This window comes from Leptonychotes weddellii, chromosome 5, assembly GCF_054177405.1.
Source record: "Leptonychotes weddellii isolate Sample4059 chromosome 5, ASM5417740v2, whole genome shotgun sequence".
Taxonomy (NCBI): Eukaryota; Metazoa; Chordata; class Mammalia; order Carnivora; family Phocidae; genus Leptonychotes; species Leptonychotes weddellii.
Window position 1 is genome coordinate 23,118,958 of NC_138373.1, and position 9,821 is coordinate 23,128,778.

A 9,821-nucleotide genomic window follows, 5' to 3' on the forward strand; every position below is an offset into this window, starting at 1 on the left:
TACTATGAAGGGATAGAATATGACTCTAGAAATGAAAAAAATTTTTTTAAGAAAGGGATTGATAAGATGTTGGTTGAAAAAGGGAAAAAGAAAAATTCAAAAAAAACCCCAAAAAAATTAACTTTGAAAGACTAAAGAATCATGGGAAAAAAGCCATGGATTCTATGTGCAGTATTCCCTAGCGCTGGAGTTCTGCTGTTCTCATTGATCGGTAAACTTGGTCTTGGCTGGCTGTTCTTGCTGATCTTCTGGGGGAGGGGCCTGTTGCTGTGATTCCCAAATGTCTTTGTCAGAGGCAGAATTGCCCTGCCCTTGCCAGTCCGGGCTAAGTAATCTGCTCAGGTTTGCTCTCGGGAGCTTTTGTTCCCTGCAAGCTTTCTGTATAGCTTTGGAGGCCGGGAGTGAAAATGGCGGCTTCCCAATCTCCGCCCCGGAGGAGCCGAGAACTCGGGGCCCCACTCCTCAGTGCGCCCCCAGAGAAAAGCAGTCAGTCACTCCCGTCTCCCCGGTCTCCCGCCACACTCCGTGCTCACCCGGCCTGTGACCGAGCGTTTCTGTCTCTGGCAACCGATTTGGTGTGGAGTCTCCAAACCCAGAAGATCCCTGCAGTGCGCTCCTGCGCAGCTCCTCCTGGGGGAGGAAGGGGAGTCTCCCCGGATCTGCCGCTTGTTGGGTCCCTGCTGGAGGAGCAGTGGCCCGACTGTGCCCTGGATCACGGTTTATGGCAACCCCGAGCTGAGAGCCCACTCCTCGACTCCGTCTCTGCAGCCGGCTTCCCTGCTCCGATACCTGGGAGCTCTGCCGCACTCAGGCACTCCTGGTCTTTCTGTGACCCCGAGGGTCCTGAGACCACACTGTCCTGCGAGGGTTCCACCCCCTGCTTAGCCACCGGAGTGATGTCCCTCAGTGGAGCAGCCTTCTAAAAGTTCCGATTTTGTGCTCCGCGGCTCTATCACTTGCCAGAAGCGGCCGACGGAGGCCCCCTCCCCCACCGTCTATCCTCCTGAATATCACCTCGGATTCACTTCTCCGCAAGTCCTACCTTCCAGAAAGCGGTCGCTTTTCTGTTCAGAGAGTTGCTGCTATTCTTTTCTTAGATCTCCTGTTGAGTTCATAGGTGTTCAGAATGGTTTGATCCCTATCCAGCTGAATTCCTGGGACCAGACAAAATTTAGATCTCCTACTCCTCTGCCATCTTGCTCCTCCCACCAAGATTTCATTACTTTTTATGACTAATATTCCATTGTGTATATATACCACGTCTTCTATATCCATGCATCTATTGGTGGACACATGGGCTCCTTCCAGATCTTGGCTCTTGTAAATAATGCTCTAATAGACAGAGGGCACATATATCCTTTGGAATTAGTGTTTTTGTATTCTTTGAGTAAATAACCAATAGTGTGATTACTGGATCATAGGATAGTTATATTTATAATTTTTTGAGGAACCTCCATAATGTTTTCCACAGTGGCTGCGCCAGCTTGCATTCCCACCAACAGGGCACCACTATTCCCCTTTTCTTCACATCCTGGGCCAACACCCATTGTTTGTTGTGTTTTTGATTTTAGTCATTCTGATGGGTGTGAGGTGATCTCTCATTGTGGCTTTGATTTGCATTTCCCTGATGATGAGTGATGATGAGCATCTTTTCATGTGTCTGTTGGCCATCTGGATGTCTTCCTCAAAGAAATGTCTGTTTACGTCTTCTGCCATTTTTATTTGTATTATTTGGGGTTTTTTTGGTGTTGAGTTGTAGAAGTTCTTCATATATTTTGGATACTAACCTTTTATCAAATATGTCATTTGCAAATATCTTCTCCCATAGGTTGTCTCTTAGTTTTGTTGACTGTTCACTTTGCTGTGCAGAAGCTTTTAATTTTGATGTAGTCCCAATAGTTATTTTTGTTGCTCTCGCCTCAGGAGATACCTAGAAAAATGTTGTTACTGCTGATGTCAGAGAAATTACTGGCCTCTGCCCTTTTCTAGGATTTTTATGGTTTCAGGGCTCACATTTAGGTTCTTAATCCATTTTGAGTTTGTGTCTGGCATAAGAAAGGGGTCCAGTTTCATTTTTTTGCGTGTGGCTGTCCAGTTTCCCCAACAGCATTTGTTGAAGAGACTTTTTTCCCACTGCATATTCTTGCCTCTGTTGCCAAAGACTAATTGACCATAATAACATCATGGGTTTATTTCTGGGCTTTCTACTCTGTTCCATTGACCTATGTGTCTGTTTTCGCACCAGTGCCATACTGTTTTTATTACTACAACTTTGTAAAATATCTTGAAATGGGGGATTGTGATACCTCCAGTTTTGTTCTTCAAGATTGCTTTGGCTATTTGGGGTCTTTTGCGGTTCCATACACATTTTAGGATTGTTTGTGCTAGATCTGTTTAAAAAAAAAAATGCTCTTGGTATTTTGGTGTAGGGATTGCATTAAATGAGTAGATTGCTTTGGGTAGTGTAGACATTTTAACAACATTTGTTCTTCCAACTCACAGGTATGGAATGTCTTTCTATTTCTTTGTGTCATCTTTAATTTCTTTCAGTGTTTTATAGTTTTCAGAGTATAGGTCTTACACTTCTTTGGTTAGGTTTATTCCTAGGTATTGTACTATTTTTATGCAATTGTAAATGGGATTGTTTTCTTAATTTCTCTTCCTGCTGCTTCATCATTATTCAGATTTTTGTACATTGAATTTGTATCCCATGACTTTCCTGAATTCATCTATCAGCTGGAGTAGTTTTTTGGTGGTCTTTAGGGTTTTCAATATATAGTATTCTGTCATCTGCATATAGTGAAAAATTTACTTCTTCCTTTCCAATTTGGATGCCTTTTATTTCTTTTTGTTGTCTGATTGCTGTGGCTAGGACTTCCAGTGCTATGTTGAATAAAAGTGTCGAGATTGGACATATTTATCTTGTTCCTGACTTTAGGGGTAAAGTTCTCAGTCATTCCCTATTAAGGATGATGTTAGCTGTGGGTTTTTCATACATGGCCTAAATCTACTTTGTTGAGGGTTGTTTTTTCTTTTGTTTTTTTTTTTTAAATCATGAATGGATGTTGTACTTTTTCACGTGCTTTTTCTGCATCTATTGAGATGCTCCTATGGTTCTTATCCTTTCTCTTACTGATGTGATGTATCACTTTGATTGATTCACGAATATGGAACCATCCTTGCAGCCCAGGAATAAATCCCACTTGATTGTGGTGAATGATTTTTTTAAATGTATTGTTGGATCCAGTTTGCTAGCATTTTGTTGAGGATTTTTGCATCTATGTTCATGAGAGAAATTGTCCGTAGTTCTCATTTTTAGTGGTGTCTTTGTCTGCTTTTGTTATCAGGTTAATGATGCCCTCATAGAATGAATTTGGGTTCATTTTCCTTCATGTTCTGTTTTTTTGTAATAGCTTGAGAACAATAGGTATTAATTCTTCTTTAAATGTTTGGTAAAATTCATCTGTAAAGCCATCTGGTCCTGGACTTTTTGCTTGTTGGGAGTTTTTTGATCACTGCTTCAGTCTCCTTGCTGGTAACTGGTCTGTTCAAATTTTCTATTTCTTCCTGTTTCAGTTTTGGTAGTTTACTTGTTTCTAGGAATTTCTCTCTTTCCTCTAGATTGTCCACTTTGTTGCCATATAGTTTTTGATAATATTCTCTTAAAATTGTTTGTATTTTTGTTGTGTTATTTCTCCTTTTTCATTTGTGATTTGAGTCCTTTCTCTCTCTTTTGTTTTATGATGAGTCGGGCTAGAGCTTTATCAGTTACATTGATCTTTTCAAAGAAGCAGCTCCTGGTTTCATTGATCTGTTCTATTTTTTTAAATTTCTGTATTATTTCTGCTCTCATCTTTATTATTTCCTTTCTTCTGCTGGTTAGGGTTTTGTTTGTTGTTCTCTTTCTAGCTCCTTTAGGTGTAAGGTGAGGTTGTTTATGCGAGATTTTTCTTCCTGAGGTCAGTTTGGATTGCTATAAACTTCCCTCTCAGAACTGCTTTTGCTGCATCCCAAAGGTTTTGGACCATTGTGTGTTCATTTTCATTGGTTTCCATGTACTTTTGGAGTTTTTCTTTTATTTTCCCCCATTCATTGTTTAGTAGCATGTTATTTAACCTCCATGTATTTGTGGTCTTTCCAGATTTTGTGTGTGTGTGTGTGTGTGTGTGTGTGTGGTTGATTTCTAGATTGATAGCATTGTTGGTCAGAAAATAGGCATGGTGTGACTTTGATCTTTTTTAATTCGGTGAACTGTGTTTTGTGACCTAATTTGTGACCTATTCTGGAGAATGTTCTGTGTGCACTTGGAAAGAATTTGTATTCTGCTGTTTTAGAACAGAATGTTTTGAATATATCTGTTAAATTCATCTGGTCTAATTTGTCATTCAAAGCACTGTTTCATTGTTGATTTTTGTTTGTTTGTTTGTTTGGATGGTCTGTCCATCGATGTAGGTGGAGTGTTAAAGTCCCCTACTATTAAAGTATTATTATCAATTAGTTCCTTTATGTTTGTTATTAACTGATTTATTTGGGTGCTCCTATGTTGTAGGCATAAATATTTACAATTGTTATATCTTTTTGTTGGATTATCCCCTTCAGGATTATATGGTTTCCTTTGTCTCCTCCTCCTTCCCTTCTTCCTCTTCCCCTTCGTCCTCTTCCTCCTCCCCCCTCCCCTCCTCCTCCTCCTCCTTCTTCTTCGTCTTTCTTATGTTTAAATATATTTGGTAGAGAGCGCACAAACGGGGTAAGGAGGGGGAGTGGCAGGCAGAGGGAGAAGCAGGCTCCCCACAGAGCAAGGAGCCTGATGTGAAACTCCATCCCAGGACCCTGGGATCATGACCTGAGTCAAAGGCAGATGTTTAACTGACTGAGCCACCCAGGCGCCCCATCCTTTGTCTCATCGTCTTTGTTTAAAGTCTATTTTGTCCCATATAAATGTTGCTATGCTAGCTTTCTTTTGACGTCCATTTGCATGGTAAATGTTTCTATATCCCCTGTCAATCTGCAGGTGTCTTTAGGTCTGAAATGAATCTCTTGTAGGCAGTGTACAGATGGGTCTAATTTTTTCATCTACTGTCACTCTGTGTCTTTTGATTGGGGGGTTCAGTCCATTTACATTCAAAGTAATTATTGATAGGTATTTATTGCCATTTTGTTACTTATTTTATGGTGGTGGTTGTGGTTTTTCTCTGATCCTTTCTTGTGTGCTCTCTCATGGTTTGCTGGTTTTCTTTAGTGATATACTTGGATTCCTTTCTCTTTATTACTTGTATATACATTACTGGTTTTTGATTTGTGGTTACTGTTAGGTTTGTATATAACATTTTCTGCAAATAGTCTATATTAAGTTGATGGTCACTTAAGTGCAAATCCATTCTTTATTCCTCTCCCTGCCGTGTTTAAAGTGTATGGTGTCATATTTTACATCCTTTTATTTTGTGAATCCCTGGATTGATTTTTTTTTTAATAGAAATACTTATTCTTACTGCTTTTGTGTGATCTACTTTTCATACTTTGACTTATGACTCAAAGGGTCTCCTTTAGTTTTTTTTGCAGGGCTGGGGTACCTGGGTGGCTCAGTTGGTGACGTGTCCAACTCTTGACTTCGGCTCAGGTCATGATCCTGGAGTCCTGATTGCCCTCTGGGCTCTCTCAGAGCAGAGCCACTGATTTTTTAAGGTTCGAGGTTTTATGTCCCCCTGGTTGTAAGCACTCAGAAATTTGGCTCCTCTGATTTTCAAAGCCAAATGCTTTGGGGATTTCTCTGCCCTTGCAGGCTCCCTAGTGTGATCAATTATTTTCTCTCCCCTCTCTGTGCCCATGGCTCCCTCCCTCTGGTGGTTCCCACTGAGCCCTCACCCTTCCTACCCTCTTTGATGTGATATTTTCTCTACAATTAGTGGTGGAGTTTGTTTGGCAAGTCTCTGGGGTCCTTTCCTGGGTGTTGGCTCTCATACAAGTGTTACCTAGTTGTATCCAAGGGATGAGATGTGTTTAGAGTCCTCTTACTCTGTCATCTTCCCAGGAAGTCTCCTATCAAGTGTATTTTTAATTTCGCTGTGTTTTTCCTCTTTGATGGGTTTTTTTATCTCTTTGTTAAGGATCTCATGGATGTCCTCCACTCTTTTCCCCAGTCCAGTGAGTACCTTTATGATCATTACTTTAAATTCTTTATCAGGCACATTACTTCTCTACATTTTGTTTAGCTCTCTTGCTGTGATTTTGTCCTGTTCTTTCATTTGGGACCTACTCCTCTTATACATTTTGCCTAACTTGCTGTGCTTCTCTGTGTTAGCAAAGTGAGTTGTTTCTTGGTCTTGAAAGTAGGGACCTTGGGGCGCCTGGTGCCTCAGTCAGTAAGCATCTGCCTTTGGCTCAGGTAATGATCCTGGGGTCCTGGGATGGAGCCCTGCATCGGGTTCCCTGCTCAGCAGGGGATCTGCTTCTCCCTCCGCTTCTGCCCCTCCCCCCACTCGTGCTTGCTCTCTCAAAAAAAAAAAATCTTAAAGAGAAAGTAAACAGTGGCCTTAGGAAGAAAAGAGGTCCTATAGTGCCCTGCAGGGCCATGTTCCCTACTGACCAGAACCTGGTGCTTCAGGGGTGTCTCCTCTGTGTGTTGCAAGTGCCCTGGTGTGGTGGCTGAGCCACATCTGCCTTCAGTCCAGTCGTCTGCACTGGCTATTTGCCTGCTGTGGGGAGGGTTCGGTCCCCGTGGTGGTGGTGGGGGTGCACCAGTCTGGGGCCACCTTGGGCTTGAGGTGGGTCAGACCAGGCATTTGCTAGAGATGCGGTAGCACCCAACTGTAGGCCCCTTTCCTTGTGTTGTCCCCTGAGAAGCTTTCATTGGCGGGTGGGCCTGCAATCAGACAAGTTTCTTTCCCATGCCCACCACTCTAGTCAGTGGGATGGGTCTGTGTGGTTGGCTTTCCCTCGCCCGGGGGGAGGAGTCCCTTTGCAGTGGTGGTGGCCCCTGATGGGCTGCTAGCACACTGCTGAGCTTGGGGCCCCAGTGTGGACGGGCTCTGGCCAGGGGTATATCAGGGGGGTGGATCTGCAATGTGCTGGGGGGTAGGGGGCGGCTGGGTGGGCGTGTTTATGAGCAGCCAGTCCTCAGCAGGAGGGCCTCAGGCTGGCCTGGGTGCAGGGGGCAGATCGGCTGACGCGCAGTGCTGGGGGGTGGGGCAGGGTGCAGGCAAGCTGGGTACTGAATGTCAGCACTGCGCTGGTTCCCGCAGGTGACCGTGTGCTTATGCTGGGGGTGGGGGGGCGGGAGAGGGAAATGGCGCCTTTGTTCCTGGAGGAGTCTCCCAGAGCTCTGTCCCTCTGGGACACGTGCTAAGATTAGTAAAGAACTCTCCCTTTTGTATACCCCAGGCATTTGTTGAACTGCCGCTTCTTTGCTCTATCTCCCTGGGGTATTTGTTGAGCTGCCTCTTCATTTAAGGGCAGGACACTGTTTTCTGCTGCCCTTCTGACTCCCCTGGAGCTGACCCTGCTGATTCTGAAAGTTGCAGATGTTAAGTCCCACTGATTGTAAGAACTGGAGAAGTTAGGCCTCTCTGGTATTCAAAGCCAAATGTGAGGGGGACTGGTCTTCCCAGTGGAGGTCCCCTAGGTCTCAGGTGCCTGGCGTGGGGTCTGTTCCTCTCTCAGCCTGCGGCATCCCTCTGTCCTGCAGACAGTCCCCTGGCTCAGTCTGGCTCCTGACCACATCTCTTGCCCTCCTGCCCCCTTTGATGTGGCCTCTTTTCTACATTTAGCTGTGGAGAGTCTGCTCTGTCAGTGTTTGGGTCGTGTTCTGGGTTATTTGCACTGACCTGGATGTTACCTGTGGGTTTATCTGTGGGACAAGGTGAGCCTACGATTCTCGTACTCTGCAATCTTCGCAGGAAGTCCTGACTGGGGCATTGTTCAGTGTGGAATTCAGGGCAAGCCACACCACCACCCCCAACGCCCCCATCCCCATCCTAAAGTCACCATCTCTAGCCTATTTTGTTCTAGTTGTGCAGTCCTATCTGGGTCTCAGGGGCACTCTCTGCCTTTAAGGATGTTGAAGGGTGTATTAACAGTATCTCTGCAATCCGGCCACCTGGGCACTCTCAGTCCCTGTCCATGGCCTTCAGGAGCCACGTATAAACATGGCAGTGAGGCCAACCCAAGGATGGAGGATCATTCCTCCTAAGGACTTGAGAAGGTCTCACTGGGGCATGGGGAACCTTGGCTCTGGTTCTGACCATGATGCTAGTATCTTGTATCTTGGTAGCTTCAAGCCAATCACTTCACCCACTGGAGTCTCTGTAACTTTTACTTGTAGGATGAAGGGGCTGAGATTCAGATTTTGCAGAGGAACATCTGAGTTGCCATTTCTGGATGAATGGGGAGTTAAGGTAAGACTGCCTGCTAGAACACAAATTCTCAATGGGGTCACACAACACACGTTTCATATCGCGGTCACCAGTCGGGAATGGCTGGTCAGGGGGCTTTCCTATGTGACTATCCAGGGGCCTGGATCCTTCTGCGGCTCTGCCCACCTTTAAACTGGGAGCTTTGTGAGGTTTCCAAGAAGAGTAGAGCAGAGCGACGCATGAATGCTCCAAAACAAGATGATTCAAAACACTTGCACTGGAAATTTTTTGGGCCAGGTCTGGAAGTGCCCTGCGCCCCTCCCACCCACATTTCATGGGCCAGAAGTTGGCCACAAGGCCACACCTAGGCACGAGGAAATCTGGGAAATGTGGTCTGGCCATGTGGAGAGGAGGAAACGCGTTGGCTACACAACCAGCCAGCTGGGGAGAGAGAACCGTTTGCCACTTGAAATGGCAGGCCTTCCTGGCTATCCTTGACTTACCAAAGGGTCTAAAGCCATGCACTTCGACCTCAACCAGGGGAATTGTGTACAGGAGGGTGTTACAGTAATGTCACTGCAAGAAGACAGCAGGCTGGATTAGGGAGTGCGTCCACACCTCCAGGTTTTCCCAGAAGCGGCCCAACTCAGGCCTGGGGTCTGGGCATTCCATCCCCAGTTTGGATGACAGATTCTATAATCACCCAATAGAGGAAGGAAGAGAGTACTGGATTTGGTAAAGATGCAGGATATTGCTGAAGAGAAGCCATACAGCCACTGTTCCATAAAGACAGTATTTTTTTTTTTTAATTTTTAAAATTCTGCATCTGAAAACACAGTATGACAGAAAGCATCTATATACACCTGCAGTGTTTTTGGTATGATACAGTATTTAATACATCCACTGTTTTCTGCAAAAGATTTTGCTTTGTCAGACAGAAACAAACTCCCCTAGACAAAAAAATACAGCTAAGGCACAATTTCGTTGTTTTTCTGCTAAATGAAGATACAGAAAAGGTGCAAAAATGGGCAGGTAGTGCAATCACTTCCGAGAAACACTGTCTACCTCGAAGAAAAGCGTTCGTAGGATCGGAATTTTGATGACTGGTCAATTTCAGATAGTTCAATCTCTTTTAAAATACTCCTTTAAATAAATAGCAAAATATCTACATCTTTCAGTGTGTGCCATTGGAATTCTCTTTTTTAAACTTTATTTACAGATTTTTTTAAATCAATACATTACAAAATATTTCTGTACAGTTTTATGCATATCATGATCTATAACAAAATAGTTATTTTTAAAAACTATATCACCACATGTCTTTGAGAAAAAAATGAGGGGGACAGTAATAACTTATCATGAGGCCTCTACAAAAAAAATAAATGCTACTGACAACATAATATTAAAAACAAAAAAGAAGACGGAGAAAGGACTCTAAGGACGGTTGCACTCAATTCCAGTGAATTTCCTATG

The 9,821-nt window shown here is 44.0% G+C and overlaps 1 long non-coding RNA gene across 1 annotated transcript in view; it reads left to right on the top strand.

The window, feature by feature from the left end:
* Positions 1-8,557, top strand: part of LOC115936809 (uncharacterized) — a 16,883-nt gene extending 8,326 nt beyond the window's left edge. The window contains exon 3 of the long non-coding RNA XR_004072202.2: positions 8,318-8,557. This is a non-coding gene — a long non-coding RNA (uncharacterized LOC115936809). The remainder of the gene's footprint in view (positions 1-8,317) is intronic.
* Positions 8,558-9,821: the final 1,264 nt, after the last annotated feature.